Genomic DNA, 19,125 nt, shown 5'->3' with positions numbered 1-19,125 from the left:
TCTCTGGAACCCAGTTTCTAGTTCAATAAGTTTAAAATATTAGAGTAAATCAGTGATACTTATGTGGGGACTGGCATAACACTTCAAGGGGGTATATCAGAAACACCTTGGAAAGTTTCAAAATACATGTTTAAATTACAGATTCTAAGTAACTCCCATCAAAATATGTTTTGTGTTTTTTTTTCTATTTTAATGTATATATTTTTAATTATGAGTTAGGTGAAGCATCTTTTAATATTCAACATTTTAGACAGTTACTGCTACAGACAAAAGATGAGATATTGGAAAGAAGAGAGATAGGAAAAGAAAAATATTAACATTTGGGCCATCAGTGAGTGTTACTTGCTTGGAAAAATAGCTAAGGAAGAATCTTTCAAATTTAACAAACCAGTTGACAAAATCAGTGTCATCTTTACCAGGCTGTTGCATTTGAGTCTCAGGCAGTCTACATGGCCTTTTCTATTACTTTGATTGTCATTTCCCCCAATTTTATTGACATATAATTAACATACAACACTGTATAGCTTTAAAGTGTACAACCTAATAATTTGATATTTATACACAAATTTTGAAACAATTACCACAATAAATTTAGTTAATATCCATCACCTACATTGTTACAAATTTTTTTTCCTGTAATGAGAACTTTTAAGTTTTACCTTCTTAGCAACTTTCTAGTATGCAAAACAGTATTGTTGGTTATAGTCATTATGTGATATATTACATCCCCAGAACTTATTTATCTTAAACTGGAAGTTTGTACCTTTCAAAAACTTTTACCCAATTCCTCCACAACACCACTGCCCACCTCTGGCAACCACAAATGTGAGTTTGGTTTGTTTAGGCCACATATAAGTGAAATCATACAATATTTGTTTTTCTCTAACTTCTTTCACTTAGCATAACACTCTCAAGATCCATTCATAGAATCACAAATGGCAGGATTTCCTTATTTTACATGACTGAACAGTATCCCATGATCTCTATCTCTATCTCTATCTCTATCTCTATCTCTATCTCTATCTCTATCTCTGTATCTATATCTATATCATCAATATCTATACCACATTTTCTCTTTCCATTCCATTTTTTCATCAATGGACACTTATTTCCATGTCTTGGCTATTGTAAATAATGCCGCAATAAATGTGGGGTGCGGATATTTCTTCTGGATACTAATTTTGTATCTTTCAAATACATAATCAGAAGGGGAATCACTGGATCATATGGTAGTTTTATTTTCAAGTTTTTGAGAAACCTTTATATTATCTTTCATAATGACTGCACCAATTTACATTCCCACCAACACTGTATAAGAATTTCCTTTTATCACCATTCTCGCCAGCATTTGTTTCTTTTTTTTTTTAATTTTAATTATATTTAAGTATACAGTACATTGGTTAGACATTTATATAGCTTATAAAATGATTCCCCTAATTGCTTCTCACCTCTCATTTTCCACCTAGCCGATATATTAATGTTAACTGCGTTTCCTAAGCCGTGTTCCCCATCCCATGACAATCTATCAACTACTAATTTGTACTTCTTTAACCCTTCAACCCCTTTTCCCAGCACCCTAAACTTCCCTCCCCTCTGTCCATCACCAAATCATCCACTGTCTTTGTGAGTCAGTTTTTGATTAGTTTGTTCTTTTTATTCCTTAGATTCTGCATATAAGTGAAATCATATTGTATTTATCTTTCTCTGTCTGACTTATTTTACTCAGCATAATAATGTCTAAGATCATCTATGACATGGCAAATGATAGTACTTCATTTTTTTAATGGCTGAGTAATATTCCATTGTATATATGAACCATAACTTCTTTATCCAATTGTCTGTTGATGGGCATTTAGATTGCTTCCATATCTTGGCTATTGTAAATTGTGCTGCCATGAATATTGGGGTGCATAGATATTTACAAATTATTGTTTTGGTTTAATTTGGATAAATACCCAGAAGTGCAATTGCTGGGTTAAAGGGTATATTCATTTTAAATTTTTTGAGAAACCTCTAGACTGTTTTCCATAGTGGCTGTACCAATCTGCAATACCACCAACAATGTATAAGGGTTCCCTATGCTCTGCATCCTCACAAACACTTGTTATTCTTTGGCTTATTGATGATAGTCATTCTGACAGGTGTGAGGTGATATCTCATTGTGGTTTTACTTTGCATTTCTCTAATGATTAGTGACCTTGAGCGTTTTTTCATATGTCTATTGGCCATTTGTATGTCCTCTTTGGAGAAGTATCTCTTCAGGTCTTCTGCTCATTTTTAATTAGATTATTTGTGTATTGTTGTTGAGTTGTATGAGTTCTTTATATATTTTGAATATTAGCCCGTTATCAGATAGATCATTAGTGAATATCTTATCCCAATTAGTCAGTTATCTTTGTGTTTTGTTGATGGTTTCCTTTGCTGTACAAAATTTTTAGTTTGATGTAGTCTTATTTGTTTATTATTATTATTTTTTTCTTTCCCTTGCCTGGTGAGATATATTCAAAAAAATTACCATTAGTAATATCAGACAGTTTACTGCCTATGTTTTCTTCTAGAAGTTTTATGGCTTTGGGTCTTACATTTAAGTCTTTAATTCATTTTGAGTCTATTCCTGTATATGGTTTAAGAAGGTAGTCCAATTTCTTTTTTTTCCCCGTGTATCTGTCCAATTTTCCCAACATTATTTACTGAACAGATTGTCTTTACCCTATTGTATATTCTTCCCTCCTTTGTCATATATTAAGTGAGCATATAGGTGTGGATTTACTTCTGGGCTCTCTGTTCTGTTCCATTAATCAATGTATCTGTTTTTATGCCAGTACCATGCTGTTTTGATTACTGTAGCCTTGTAGTATAGTTTGATATCAGGTAGTGTGATAACTCCAACTTTGTTGTTCTTTCTTAAGATCATCTTGGCTATTCAGGGTTTTTTATGGTTCCATATAAATTTTAGGATTATTTGTTCTAGCTCTCTGAAAAATGTCATTAATATTTTGATAGGGAATTCATTAAATCTAGATTGCTTTGGGTAGTATGGCCATTTTAATAATGTTGATTCTTCCTACCCATGAGCACAGTATATGCTTCTATTTATTTGTATCTTCTTCAGTGTCTTATAAATTTCAGAGAACAGGTCTTTTCCCTCCTTGGTTAAATTGAATCCCAGGTATTTTATAGTTTTCGATGCAATTGTACATGTGATTGTTTTTTAATTTCTCTTTCTGAAAGTTCATCATTGGTGTATAAAAATGCCACTGACTTCTGAATATTTATTTTGTAACCTGCTACTTTACTGAATTCATTGATCATTTCTAACAGTTTTTTTGGTGGAATCTTTAAGTTTCTCTCTATATAGTATCATGTCATCAGCAAATAATGAGAGTTTTACTTTTTCCTTTCCAATTCAGATGCCTCTTATTTTCTTTCTTGTCTTTGTACTATGGCTAAGACTTCCAATACAATGTTGAAGAGGAGTGGTGAAAGTGTGCATCCTTATCTTGTTCCAGATCTTAAGGAAAACGTTTTAACTTTTCCCCCATTGAGTATGATGTTAGCTTTGTCATATATGGCCTTTATTATGTCATATGCTGGGGTCATGGCCAATCCTCATAGCCAGTCAGCCCGAAGGTCAATCCCACTCTCTGTGCACCAATAGCAATCAAGGGTTAACTACAATAGGAGGGCACAGACGACCCACCCAAAGTACATTCTTGGAGCATCCGGCCTAGGTTACCAGGGAGATTATGCCACTGTGTCTCACAGGACACCTACTACATAAGGCCACCTTGCCAAGACTGGGAGATATAGCAGATGTACCTAATACAAAGAAACAAACACACAGAGGCAACCAAAATGATGACACAGAAAAGCATGTTCCAAATGAAAGAACAGAAGATAACTCTAGAAAAAAGAACTAAACAAATGAAGACAAGCAATATATTGGATACAGAGTTCAAATTATTGGTTGTAAGGATGCTCAAGAAACTTACAAGAACTTCAACAAAAAGGTAATACATATAAAAAAAAGGATTTAGACACCATTAAAAAAATCAGCAATGAAGACTACAATAACTGAAATGAAGAATACACTAGAAGAAATCAATAGTAGATTAAATTAAGCAGAAAATCAAATCGACAATTTGAAAGATGAATTAGTAGAAAACTCCCAACCGAAATAGCAAAATTGAAAAAAAAAATTAAATGAGGATAGTCGAAGGAATCTTTCGAATGCACAACATCAAATCTATGAGACACAGCAAAAGCAACACTAAGAGGGAAATTCATAGCATTACATCTATATCAAGTAAAAAGAAAAAATTCAAAGAAAAAATATAACCATACATTTAAAAGAACTAGAAAAAGAACAGAAAACAAAGCCCAAGTGTGTAGAAGGAAAGAAATAATACAGATAAGAGTGGAAATAAATGAAATAGAGTCTAAAAAATACAAAATATCAATAAAACTAAGATCTGGTTCTTTGAAAAGACAAACAAAATTGATAAACCTTTAATCAGACTTATCAAGAAAAAAAGGGAGAGAACTCAAATAAATAAAATTAAAAATGAAAGAAAAGAGGTGGCATGACACTACAGAAATACAATGAATGATAAGAAAATACTATGAACAATTATATGCCAACAAATAGACAACCTAGAAGAAATAGATAAATTCCTAGAAAAATAAAATATTCCAAGACTGAATCAAGAGGAAACAGAAAATCTGAAGAGACCAATTACTACTAACAAAATTGAATCAGAAAAACTCCCAACAAACAAAAGTTCTGGACCAGATGACTTCACAAGTCAATTTCACTAAACATTCAAAAAAGAATGAACACATTTTCTTCTCAAACTATTCCAAAAATTCAAGAGGAGAGAAGACTCCTCTAAAGCTTATTTTATGAAACTATCATTACCTTGATTCCAAACCAGACAAAGATATTACCAAAAAAAAAATTATAGACCAATATCCTTGATGAATATAGATGCAAAAATCCTCAACAAAGTATAGCAAACCAAATTCATCAATACATTAAAAAGATCATAAACCATGATCAAGTATTTCTAGGATGAAAGATTTGTTCAATACCACAAATTAACGTGAGACATCACATAAACAAAATAAAATACAAAAATTATATGACCATATCAATCAATGGCGAAAATGTATTTGACAAAATACAGCACCCATTTATGATGAAAACTTTCAGCAAAGTGGAAATAGAAGGAAAATACATCAACATAATAAAGGCTGTACAGGACAAACCCATAGCTAACGTTATACTCAGTGAGGAAATGCTAAAAATGTTTTCCTTAAGAACAGGAACAAGGATGCCAACTTTCAAAATTTTTAGTCAACGTAGTACTGGAAGTCCTAGCCACAGCAATCAGACTAGGGGGGGGAAAAGGCATACAAATTAGAAAAGAAGTAAAACTGTCATCATTTGCAGATGACGTGATACAAAAATAGAGAACCCAAAAGATATCACCACAAAAACTGTTAGAACTGATACATGAATTTAGAAAAGTAGCAGGATACAAAGTTAATATCCAGAAGTCAGTTGTGTTTTTATACACCAATATTAAATTATAAGAAAATGAAATTAAGAAAACAATCCCATTTACATCAAAAATACTTAGAAATAAGTTAAACCAAAGAGGTAAAAGACTTGTGCTTGGAAAATTATAACACATTGAAAAAAGAAATTGAAGAACATACAAATAAATGGAAAATATATTGTGCTAGTGGATAGAAAGAATTGATATTGTTAAAATGTCCATACTACTGAGAGTAATCGATAGATTTGATGCAATGCCTATTAAAATACCAATGCATTTTTCAGAAAACTAGAACGAATAATCCTAAAATGTATATGGATCCATAAAAGACACCAAATAGACATGCAATCTTGAGAAAAAAAAAAACAAAGTTGGAGATATTATACTACCTGATATCAAACTATACTACAAGGCAACAGTAAAAAAAAAAAAAAAATCCTGGTACTGGCATAAAAAAAGACAATTAGATCAATGGAACAGAATACAGAACTGATAAATAAACCCACGCCTATATGGTCATTTAATCTATAACAAATGAGGCGAGACTATACAATGAGTAAAATTTATTTAATAAATGGTGTTGGGAGGACTAGGCAGATACATGCAAAATAATGAAACTAGGCTACTTTCTTTCACCATATACAAGAATAAACTCAAAATAGATTAAAGACAAGTTTAAAACCCCAAATCACAAAACTTCTAGAAGAAAACATAGGCAGCAAATGCTCTGACATTGTTCTTAGTAATATTTTTTTCTCATATATCTCTTTGAGAAAGGAAAACAATCACAATGAAATAAACAAGTGGGACTATGTCAAACTAAGAAAACTTTTGCACAACAAAGGAAACCATTAAAAAAACAAAAGAGAACCTACTGAAGGGAGAAGATATTTGCCAGTTATACATCTGATAAGGGGTTAATATTCAAAATTTATAAAAAAAACTCATACAACTCAACACCAAAAATACAAACAATCCAATTGAAAAAAGGGCGAAGAACCTGAATAGATATTTCTCCAAAGAACACATACAGATAGACAACAGACATCTGAAAAGATGTCCAATGCAAATTAAAATCACAATGAGATGTAATTTTACACCTGTCAGAATGGCTATCATCAATAAATCAACAAACAAGTGTTGGTGAGGATGTAGAGAAAAGGAACTCTCTTGCACTGTTGGTGAAACTGTAAATTGGTGCAGACACTATGGAAAACGGTATTGAGTTTCTTAAAAAAAAAATACTATCTTATAACCCAGCAATTACACTTCTGGGTATTTTTTCAAAGAAAAAAAGAAAGACAAAACTTATTAAACTTAATCAAAAAGGTATATGTACCCCTATTTTCATTGCAGATATTCATTGAAGCACATTTCAATAGCCAAGATATGAAATCAACCCAAATGCTCATCAATAGATGATCAAATAATGAAGAGGTGGCACATATATACAATGAAATATAACTGGGCCATAAAAATGAAATCTTACTGAAGAGACCAGGCAAAATGGCGTAGATGATAGAGACTTTCTACATTTTCTCTTGCGACCACATCAAAGTTGTAATGGAAACATGGAGTAAACAGCAAGCAGAGATGCCGGGGGTCTAGAAGAACAGAATGGCTACAACTAGGGAGAAAAAGAAGAAATCACCCTATAATGGTAGGAAGTAGGAGGGGAAGAAGATGTGAGTCTTCCCAGTCCCAAGAGGCTGAGTGGGAGAGAGGCTATGGCAGCTGCAGCCAGCAGCTACAGATGTTCCTTTCAAAGGGGCCATGTCCACAACCAGACTATTACTGTGACAGACTTGCTCCCTCTGAGTACTAGTGCTGGGTTGGCTATGTGGGAGTCACCAAGGACTAACATGGGAACACTGAGTTGCTGGAGCAAGGGCTAGAGACGAAACATTCTCCTGAGCAAAAGTGCTGATGGTATCCATTGTTCCTCTGTTGAGCCTTCTTCATTCCCAGTGTGTGGATGCAGCACCTCCATAGCTGAGACATCATCAAACTGGATAATAGAGGTCGCTCCACCCAGAGAATTTCCTGAAACTCTGCCTCTCCCAACTCACAGCCCTACCCAAGTCACATCCATCTGTGTCCTCAGTGTGTCCCGTGCCCCTTGTGGAGCAGCTCCAAGACCCACACTGGTGGCAGCTGGCCTCGGTTTCTGGCATGGCCTCTTGAGGCAGCTATAAGCACAGTATCTGTGGATTTTTTGCTGAATGTTAACAGGTGGACTGGAGGGATATAGGCTGGGGCTAAACTTGGCCTGCAGTTGAATCCCTCTCAAGATTGTGCTACTGGACACCTACTACACAAAGCCACACGAATATGACCAGGAGACTTGGGAGCTTTGCTTAGTACATAGAAACAGACACAGAAAGAGAGCCAAAATGGGGAGAAAAAGAAGCAGAACTCGTATGAAAAAAACAGAACAGAGCTCCAGGAAAAATGGAATGAAGCAATCTGACAGATGTAGAGTTCAAAACACTGGTTATAAGGATGTTCAATGAACTTGGGGAAGTGTAGATGAACTCAGTGAGAACTTTAACAAAGAAATTAAAAAAAACATAAAAATGGAAATGGAAATTATAAAAGGGAACCAGTCAAAAATGAAGAATACATTATCTGAGATGAACAATATATTAGAGGGAATCGACAGAGTGGGTAAAGAAGAGGATTGAACCATCAATATATAGGATGGGGAAGCCAAGGACACTCAATTAGAATGGCAACAACAACAACAAAAAAGCGGAGACTATAATAATACTTTAAAGAGCCTATGGGACACAATTAAAGGTAAAAACATCCGTGTCATAGGGGTACCTGAAAGAAAACAAAAAGTTGAAAAGCTATTTGAAGAAATAATGATGGAAAATTTCCCTAACCTGGTGAAGGAAAGACATACAACTTCAGGGAGCACAGAGAGTCCCAAACAAGATGAACCCAAAGAAGCCCACACTAAGACACATAATAATTAAAATGCCAAAGGTGAAATACAAAGAGAGAATCTTAAAAGCAGAAAGAGAAAAAAAAACATTTAATTACCTACAAGGGGGCACCCATATGACTGGAAGCTGATTTCTCAAAAGAAAGTTTGCATGACAGAAGGGTTGGCACAAATTATTCAAAGTGATAAAACCCCAGAATCTACAACCAAGATTACTTTATACAGTAAAGCTACCATTTAGAGTTGAGGGACAGATAAAGAGTTTCCCAGACAAAAGTAAGCTAAAGGAATTTATCAACACCAAGTCAGTATTACAGGAAATGTTGGAGGGACTTCTTTAAGAAGAAGAAGAAAAAAAAAAGTATCAAAAACAGGATTAAAGAGTGGTAATAACTACATTCCTATCAACGAGTACCTCAAAGGGAAGAAAAATTAAGTGCTCCGACCAAAAGATAGAGTGGCTGAATGGAGAAGAAAACCAGACTTCTACATATGCTGCCTACAAGAGACTGACTTCAGATTAAAAGACACACATAGACTAAAAGGAAGGGGATGGAAAAAGATATTGCCTTGATGGACCTAGAGGGTATTGTGCTGAATGAAGTAAGTCAAATAGAGAAAGACATGATTTTACATATATGTGAAATCTAAAGAACAAAATCAACAACAACAACAAAAACACAAACATAGAAACAGAGCATATTTTGAGGGCTGCTAGACAGGAGAGAGTTTGGAGGGACAGTGAAAAAGGGCAAAGGGATTCAGAAATACAAATGGATGGTTACAAAATAGACATGGATATATAAAATATAACACAAGGAAAATAGTTAATAATGTAATAAATATGTAAGAGGGAAGAGGTGTAGTAGATATAGTGGGGTAATCACTTTGTGAGTTATATATATCTCTAATCACTATGCTGTACAACTGAAACTAATATATTATTGTATGCCAACTAGAAATGAAAAAAAAACTCATTGAATTGTACAATGTAAATATAAGCAAATAATTAATTGTATATTACTCTTCAATAAAGCTATAAAGAAATGAAATCTTACCATTTGCAACAATAAGGAAGGACCTAGGGGGTATTAGACTAAGTGAAAGAAGTCAAAGAAAGACAGATATCATATAATCCCACTTATATGTGGAATCTAAAGAACAAAATAAACAAAGCAGAAGCAGACTTGTAGATACAGAGCACAAATTGATGGTTCCCAAATGGGAAAGGTATCGAAGGGCTGGGTAAAAACAGGTAATGGGATTAAGAAGACAAATTGGTAGTCACAGGGATGTAAATCACAGCACAGGGAATATAGTCATAATATTATAGTAACTATGTATAATGCTAGGTGGGTACCAGACTGATTGGGGGGATCACTTTTTAAATTATATAAATGTCTAACTGCTATGTTGTATGCCTGAATGTCAATGGTAATTGAAAAAAAAAAAATATTGAGTATAAAGTTGAGAAAGATAGATATCTTTTTTTGTCAAATAAATTTGGGTGACCTGCTTTTGGCAAATCAAAATTTCTCTTTCAGGTAGTATCTCTAGAGATGTAGAGTTAATCACATATGCTTGTAGCAAGTAACCAACCACCATTTTTGAACTTCAGACACAAATAGGAAAGTTACTGAATGTATTATATAATAAAACTTAATGAAAGACCATGAGTATAAGAAATTTAGAAAATAATATTTTCTGTCTATGCTTTTTTTAGGACATTTGAAGAGGCCTTTTAGATAGAATTTTAGAAAACAGATTTTAATCTTGACATGGCAAATTTATATAAGTGGACTGAATAATGATATATACAATAAGGACATATATATTTAACTCAGATCACAAAGAAAACATCAAAACATAGATGTAACTTGCTATCTCTGAGGAGACTGCATTGTAATTATATGGGCTAAATAATCAAGCAGCTGAGAAACTGTTCCATGTAGATTAAGAACTGTCAGAAGTTAGTTGGGATCTTGTTTCCCCCTGACTATAACTGAATTACATATTCCTAATATTAAATATGTATGAGATATAGATGATTATTCCTAATAAGAATATAACTGAATTACATATTCCTAATAACTTGTTAATATTGATTTGTAAATGAAATATCCACAATGAAATTCATTCACTTACCTGACTTTTATAGTTATCGGCATGTATAACTTGTTAACTAAAACATTTTATATTACATTTAAAAGATCATTTACGGAAAATAAATATGCATTGTCTTTATATGAAGGTAAACAGATTATATGGCTTCAGTCCTGCTACATATGTGTAGTTGGATATGAATTAAGAATGAAAGAATCACAGTCTATGAGAGGGTCAGAAATACCGTCAAGCTGGTCTCTTCTCTTTGGTGAGGTATTTATATGATAATTATTTTTTTTATTTATTGTTTCTGATTATAAATTAATAGACATTTGTTTTAGAACATTTCTAACTGAAGAACAAAAAATGGAGAAAAAAATCATCCAGTGATAACTGGGAATATATTTACACATATATTCTTTCAGGTTTTTTTTCTATGCATGTTTAATATTGTTGAGATCGTACCATATTGACTTTGTATTCAGTTCTCTTCCTCAAATTTCCTTGCTCCATTAAAAAAAATTCTTCAATGAAATAATGCATTTAAAGCACATAGTAAAATGCTTGACATATCATGAGCATGCAATACTTACTATTAGATATTACTTTAATCTTTTATCCAAGTCACTATAAATTTTGTGTAAATATTTTAGTAATTATATGATATCCCACACTTTAACTGAACATTCTCTTTTCATTGGATATTTTGCTGTTTCCAGTGTGTCTCTATTATATATAGTGGTTCAATAAAAATCATTATAAAAGTAATCTTAGCATCTCTAACAATTTCCTTAGGTTTGTTATTACTTTGGCCAAGATTGAGAGTACAGCAGTCCCCCCTTAGACATATCTGAATTGCCAACTTTAAAATTCTTTAATATTCTTGTGCTTTGGGCCATTATTAAGTAAAATAAGTGTTACTTGAACACAAGTATTGCAATATCATGACAGTCTATTTGGTAATCAAGATAACTACTAAGTGATGAACAGAAGGGGAGCATATACAATGAGGACAAACAGGATGAAGAGATGATTCACATTTCAGATGCAATGGAGCAAAATGACATGAGATTTCATCATGGTATTCAAAAGCCTGTGTAATATAAAACTTATCAAATGTTTATTTCTGAAATTTTCCTTTTAATAATTTTTGCCTGCTGTAGGCCTTTGGCACTTAAAACTATAGAAAATGAAACAGTAGATAAGGGGAGACTACTGTATATACTTTCTTAATATAAGCTTCTGGAAGAGAAGAATGTCAAACGTTATGAATCTTTTTATGATTCTTAATTCATATTAACAAACTGCTTTATAAAAAAGTTGTTCCAATTTACTTCTAGCAAAAGTGTGTATCCACTTTTATTACATTCTTACTAGGCTTGAATATTTTCATTAGAAAAAATCTTTGTTGAATAAACGAATATACCCTATTGGCAATTCTTTGATAGCTAATGAGATTGAAGTGTTTTCTTATCTTCTTTAGCCATTTGTATTTTACATTATATCAATTTATATCCTTGCTCATTTATCTATTGAGTTTTAGTGCATACACACACATATGCACTTATATGTATATATAAGCTCTTTAATATTAAAGATTTCCATTATTTGATTTATTATAACATATTTTTTCTTCATCTTGATATTTTAACTTTATGTTTTCTAAGAAGCAAAAATCTTAATTTCTGTATAGTCCAATCTATTCCGTTTTTTGTTGCCTCATATTTACTAATATACACATTTCATAATTTTATCTTTAGGTGAATTATTTTAGCTACCAAATAAATGTGAGTCCTTATATTCTAAAAGTATTAACAGTAATGATTCCTTTCTAGCTACAGGGTCTTAAACTCAAATGCCCTCAAGGCCCAGGCAATTAACATTAAGGAATGAAGCAGAGAGAGTAAAGTGATAAGAGTGGGTGGGGCCTGTGATAAATTAGAGGGCCTAAGAGTGCATGTCCACCTAAGGGCATTAAAGGTCATTAAAATATATTGCAAAGCTAAGCAAAACACATCTGCAGATTGTGAGTTTGTATTCCTATGTTTAGTGCATTTGGGAAAATAACTTGCTTAAAATAGTCTGAATCATAAATACTGAAATGAGCATTCTAAGATTGGATTTTTTGTTAAATAATCATATTCTTCACCTTAATTCTCTCTTTCTGACTCCATATATCCAAATGGGTAATGGAGAAAACTTATACCACTATCACATCAAACTTCTGACTTCTTAATCAACGTAAATTATCTTTTGTGGAAAGTTGCTCTTCTGAGCTTTTGATCTTTAATCAAAATAGGTTGCATCTATCTGGAGTTCTCCTATAGTGTTACTTCATGGATATGCTTATACTCTTGAGCAAAACTAAAGCAGTTGTGTCTTCCATCTCACACATAGCTGCCAAGCTCTTACAGATTTCTCCATCCAATCCTGCAAATTCTTTAACCCTTTCTTCTTAGCTAAGGCTCACATTCAGGACTCATGAAGTGGGCAATTTGTAGAACATAATATTCACACTATATTTAATTGGCTTTGTTTTGTAATACTTTGTATTTTTTTTCCAATTTGCCAAACTAGTTGTCTATATTTAAAGTTAATAGACAGTAAAATTGATTTTGTTGATTAAAAAAAATGTGTTGTTGATTATAAAATATTTATGATAAAAGAATATTTTGTTCTTTTCTATATGTAATAAATTAACTGAGATTAAGAGCTGACACTATATTTATAAGTGTGCTGCCAATAATCAATAATTTATGTTGTGATGGCTATGCTTTTTATAAATAATAAAACTGACAGGCAAATACTTTAATTATTGCTAAATATTTTTATTTTGGATGTGCCTGAGCATTCTTGTTGCTTTGAAGCAAAGCGGTTCTATGGTAAGTGTTCTTAATCTGTATTGTCAGGGCCTAAATGGGATTTGGCAGGGTTAAGAACTCTCTGAAATGTTATGAAAAACTGTGTATATTTGCACATATTTTATTCTCCTGTGGAAAGTGTCCATAGCTCTTAGATTCTCAAAAGGGTCTATGAGAAAAAAAAAAAAAAAAAAAAGGAACTACTCCTTTAAAGGAATAACAATCATTCACACAGCATCTGTAGAGTAACCAAATGGCCACTTTATGATACATATCCATCAACATAGCTCCAGAAGGTGTGCAGGACCCATTAGATCCATCTTATATCAGTGGACTGATATAAGATGGGGGGGTCCGTGGAGAGATTGGACATTAAACAGAATCTTCCATTTATTTATTTTGTTCAGCTCTAGCATGTATGTGTCTTCTAATAGATATAACAATAATCATAATCAGAACTATCTGGGTACATCCAAGGATATTATGTATCCACTAGACCTCTTTTAAACAATGCTATAAATACTTGTTAAATGAATGAAACACTGGGTACATCACATTACAACTGCTATGTGAATAAACATGGTTTTTAAATTAAATTAAGTACCATGTGTTATCATATTTTTGGGATTTCTTTGATTTAGATCATGCTTAAGTAGACTGCTACAGTATGACATAGCTGCAAAAGCAAAAGCTTTGTGTCCGTTATGAATTCATATTCCCTCTCTGTCAATTAGCAATTGTAAAATGGGGATAATAATGTTCACCTTATAGAACTTGTGATAGAATTTTAGAAATAAGATCTAGGAAATGCCTAGTGTAGTACTCGGAACATAGTAAATATTCGATAATTGGTAGTAATTACACACTGGATAGCAAGAATTTTGACTTTATGGTTAAATTGTCAAAAGCGACTAGTACATGTTATCTTCAAGTCACATTTTTAATGCAGCCTGGATTCCTCCAGATACTGATCAAAGGAAGTTAACTAACCTTCAGAATTTTACTTATAATTTCTATCTTAGGAGGACAGCGCTGAACATTCTAGTGATATTCTTAAATTTGTTGAAATATTCAAATTATATAAAACTCATGAGGTTTTGTATGGGTCTACATTTCAAAAGTGCAATTTATGTTCTATGAGCCAGTATTTATGTATTAATATATACACAGTACCTCTTACACTGAAATTGTGCTAGCTAGAAAGTAACTGGCTATCGCCCATGGGAACATAACGCTTTAACAATAAGCTTTCTGCTTCTGTACTCCCCGCTTGCACAATAGACCTATGGGTTGACAGTTAGTAAAAAGAAGAAAAATAGACTTGTGTGTTCAAACAGGATGAAGAATGGGGTTTAGGTCTTAAAATCTCTGTACCTTTCCATTTCAGGGCTGCTTACTTTGAGGTCTGCATACCCCTGGCAGACCCAGCTGGCTGAATAAAGAGTGTGTTTCTTATAACTCACTGATTTCTGGTGGTCCCTGTGTATATCAGGGGCTGACGGCTACAACATTTGGAGGCCCCAGTGAGATCTCAGGGAGTGGCCCTGAGATCTAAGATGGGACCAGTCTCTGAAGTGGTTGCTGTCTCTGTTACAGACTCAAAGGGGTGGCCACCCTGAGATGTTCCAGGGCCCTTGAATGCTGTGACAGGGTCAATGCAATCATCAAGGACACAACCTTTAGGATGCACTCTTTGTTCCTGATCCCACCGGGAATCTCCGAGGCCTCGACATCTGGATAAAAAGGTACCTTTCTGTTTCTGTTGACTGGTCATTGGGGGGTCCGTGGAGAGATTGGACGCAGTCATATCTCCTGGACCGTAGCCAGGCCACGGGATGCCGCCTCCTGTGCCCTGTCATCAGATTCTGTCTATTGTCTTTGGTCTTGTGTGGGTTGTAGGTGGCAGACCTCTCCAGGTCCACCTACACCCCAGTAATTGTTCTCATCTGAGTGTCTTGTGTTTTCTGCGCAAGCGATGGGGGGAGGCCTGAGTTCACAGAAGACATCCTTAGGGTGTCTTTGCGACATTTCAAAGAAAGGTTTGTAGAGGGAGCTAATTATGGCATAAAGTTTTCTCCAGGCAGACTAAGAACATTGTGTGAAGTTGAGTGGCCGTCTTTTAGTGTAAACTGGCCTCCGGAGAGTTCCTTTGACAGGGGTTTAGTGAGGAATGTTTGGAAGGTTGTCACGGGAGACCCGAGACATCCCGATCAGTTTCCCTACATTGATCAATGGTTAAACCTTGTTCAGAACCTCCCTCCTTGGCTCCTCCAGTGTGCCCTTTCTCTAGGGGTGCGAGTCTTAGTTGTGGGCACCCCAAAACGTATGGCAACTGAATCTCCAAGACAGCCCAGTCCCTCAGTCCTCCAATTTCCACCAGAGGACAGTGACCTTCCCCCACCTTATAATCCAGGACAACAGAGGCCAAAGAGCATCGCCTCACCTTCTCGGACTTGGGCAGGTCACCCCTATGGACCCCCTGCTCCTGCTCTGGGCAGGGCACCAGCCGATACCACGACCCCGGCCATCCTCCCCTTGTGAGAAACACCATCCCAGGGACATCACACATAGGCCCTTTATGGTTTACATGCCTTTCTCGACTAGTGACCTGTACAACTGGAAGGCACAAAATCTGCCTTTCTCTGAGAAACCCCAGGGATTAATGGGACTCTTAGAAAGTGTCTTTCAGACTGACCGCCCCACCTGGGATGATCACCAACAGCTTTTAGTTACACTCTTCACTGCGGAAGAACGTGGACGCATTCGGGCAGAAGCACAAAAGAAAGCTGCAAGAAGGAGGAGAGTTGAGGAAGCACGAGAACAGATTGAGGAGGAATTTCCCTCCACCCACCCAGACTGGGGACACAATTCTCAGGCAGGGAGAACGACATTAGATCAGTACTACCAGATTCTAATTGGGGGAATTAGGATGGCTGCTCGTCAGTAAACTAACCTTTCTAAGGTAACTGAAGTTATACAGAGAACTCAGGAATCCCCCGGAGCATTTCTTGAACTACTATAGGAGGCATACCGGGTATACACCCCCATTGATCCTGAGGCCCCTGAGAACCAGTGGGCAATTAATGTAGCCTTTGCTCCTCAGGTTGCCCCTGATATCCGGTGTAAATTACAAAAATTAGAAAGTTTTGCAGGGATGAACCTGTCCCAACTTGTCAAGATAGCCCAGAAGGTGTTCAACAACAGGGAGGCACCGGATGACCCCAAACATATGGCTAAAATCCAAAGCTACTGTCATCAACCCAGCCAATCTGTTGCCAGACCCAGACCCCGAGACCCCTGTTCATGACTGCATAGATTTCACTGACGCTGTGTGTTCCTTGCAGCCAGACCTCAAAGACTCCCCTCTGCCTGAGGCCGATGAAGTTCTATTCACGGACGGGGGCAACTTCATGGAGGAAGTATGAAGGTATGCTGGGGCAGTAGTTGTAACTCTAACTGGCACCATCTGGTCACAAGCTCTTCCCCATGGGACTTCTGCTCAAAAGGTCGAAGTCATCACCCTCACTGAGGCACTAAGATGGGGAAAGGATAAGGCAGTCACAATATACACTGACAGCCAATACGCCTTTGCCACTGCACATGTACACGGATCCATCTACAAGGAAAGAGGGCTTCTGACTTCAGCTGGGAAGGACATCAAGAACAAGGAGGAGATCTTAGCCTTACTTGAAGCCATATAGATGCCTAAGGGTCTTGCTATTGTTCATTGAAAAGGGCATCAAAAAGGGAATAGTCCTGAGGCTGAGGGAAATCGATGAGCCGATGCAGAGGCAAGAACAGCGGCCACAAGGCCAGTGGGGTTTCCACCACATCTACTGACTGTTGTCCCTTACCCAGAACTGCTTCTGTCTCCGACCTATATGGCGGAAGAGAACATATATTTTCAAGATAAAGGAGCCACTAGGAACCAACAGGGGTGGTGGATGACCGCAGATGGAAAAATTGGGCTCTCACGGGCCCTTGGAAGGACTCTCCTCCACCAACTACACCAGATCATACACTTAGGACAAACTAAGGTGCTCCAAGCTTTAGACCACTACTTTTACTTGTTAGAAAGGAGAAGAACTGCAGAGGAGATTGCCCCATGATGCCCAGCTTGTGCCCAAGTTAATTCAAAGAAGGGGAAGATAGAAGAACCTAGGCATGGGGAAAGAGGAACTTATCCGGGGGACCACTGAGAATTTGATTTGACTGAGGTAACCCCGACTGTGGGGGGCTACAAATATTTTCTTGGTTTTATAAACATCTTTTCAGGATGAGTAGAGGCCTTCCCCACCAAGAAAGAGACTGCCTTAGTAGTTACTAAGAAACCACTATGAGAAATCCTCCCTCGATTTGGTCTTCCTGGAACTTTAGTGTCATATGACGGGCCAGTCTTCGTAGCAAAAGTATCACAATAATTGGCTAGCTACCTAAATTTGTGATGGAAACTTCACTATGCCTACCGGTCCCATAGTTTGGGCCAAGTAGAGCGAATAAATAGGACCCTAAAAGAGACGTTAGTCATGTTAGAATTAGAAACTGGTGGGACCTGGGTAGAACTTCTCCCCTTTGCTCTTCTTCGAGCCAGGTGTACTCCATATATTAATGGATTCACCCCATTTGAAATTTTCTTTGGAAAACCCCCACCTTTAGTACCTAGAATAGAAGATGAGAAAAAGGCAGAACTATGTAACTTTGTCTTACTTAAATCTTTACAGGCCCTTCAAAGTGTACAGAAGAAGATTTGGTCCTGCGTTTGTGCTGCCCACTCAGCCCCAGGGGAGGGACTTCCCCATCAGTTTCAGCCTGGGGACTCTGTGTGGATCCAGAAATTCACTTCCAAGGGAATAAAACCCAAATGGAAAGAACCCTTCACTGTCTACCTGATGACACCCACTGCAGTTAAAGTAGACAGCATCCCATCGTGGATTCATCACTCCCACGTGAACACAGCTCAGGAAGATGGGCCCTTAAGACTAAGACTCAAGCATACATAAGTCTAACCCTCTGTTTCTTCCTTTCTCCCTCTTTAGCACAGGCATACAGAAACATACACTGGCCTAGAGCATAGGAGCTTATAGTAACCGAGACCAGTGACATCATTACCCAGAACATCACCAGCCACGGTACTCCAGAGATCCGAGTAAACTTGTGCTGTCTTGCCTGAGATCCCCTCGCCATTGCAACGGCTGGACACCACCTTGGATCGGGATCCTTCCTAGGCGGAGGAGCATACTTAGGCTACAAGGAGGGGACCCGGCTGTGGCATATTATCGGCCGAGAAAAGCCTCTTAGAGATAGAACTCTATATTTGTCCTCAAGGACATTACCTAGGGACATCTAGCCACATAGGTAATATGGAACTTGGCCAAGGCCAATTTTCTTATACTAACCGGGGTTGTGAGACTATTTCCACTATAGATAATTATAAAAAACAGAATGATAATCATATTAGATTAATAAGAGCGCCAAGCCCCTCCACATGCTCTCTTGGGTCTTGCAACCCTATCATAATCACCATCAAAACTGGTAGCCCTGGGGGACAACACTATTGGCTCACGAGACAGACACGGGGTATCAGATTATATAAAACCGGGTATGATTCAGGATTATATTTTACTATACAGGTTAAGCACCCTCCCAGGAA

General features: G+C 36.2%; 1 long non-coding RNA gene across 4 annotated transcripts in view; it reads left to right on the top strand.

Moving 5' to 3' along the window:
• LOC120600005 (uncharacterized) overlaps positions 1–18,435 on the top strand; it is a 160,818-nt gene extending 142,383 nt beyond the window's left edge. For 3 of the 4 annotated variants that reach the window (XR_005652054.1, XR_005652055.1, XR_005652058.1), the window contains 3 exons: positions 15,072–15,220; positions 16,820–16,902; positions 18,197–18,435. This is a non-coding gene — a long non-coding RNA (uncharacterized LOC120600005). Of the gene's footprint in view, positions 1–15,071; positions 15,221–16,150; positions 16,374–16,819; positions 16,903–18,196 lie in introns of all 4 variants that reach the window. The other variant, XR_005652056.1, reaches the window with a different exon arrangement.
• Positions 18,436–19,125: the final 690 nt, after the last annotated feature.

The sequence above is a fragment of the Pteropus medius genome, unplaced genomic scaffold (assembly GCF_902729225.1).
Source record: "Pteropus medius unplaced genomic scaffold, Ma_sr-lr_union100, whole genome shotgun sequence".
Lineage (NCBI taxonomy): Eukaryota > Metazoa > Chordata > Mammalia > Chiroptera > Pteropodidae > Pteropus > Pteropus medius.
The sequence above is the reverse complement of the archived record's forward strand: the minus strand, read 5'-3'. Positions and strand labels throughout refer to the sequence as shown.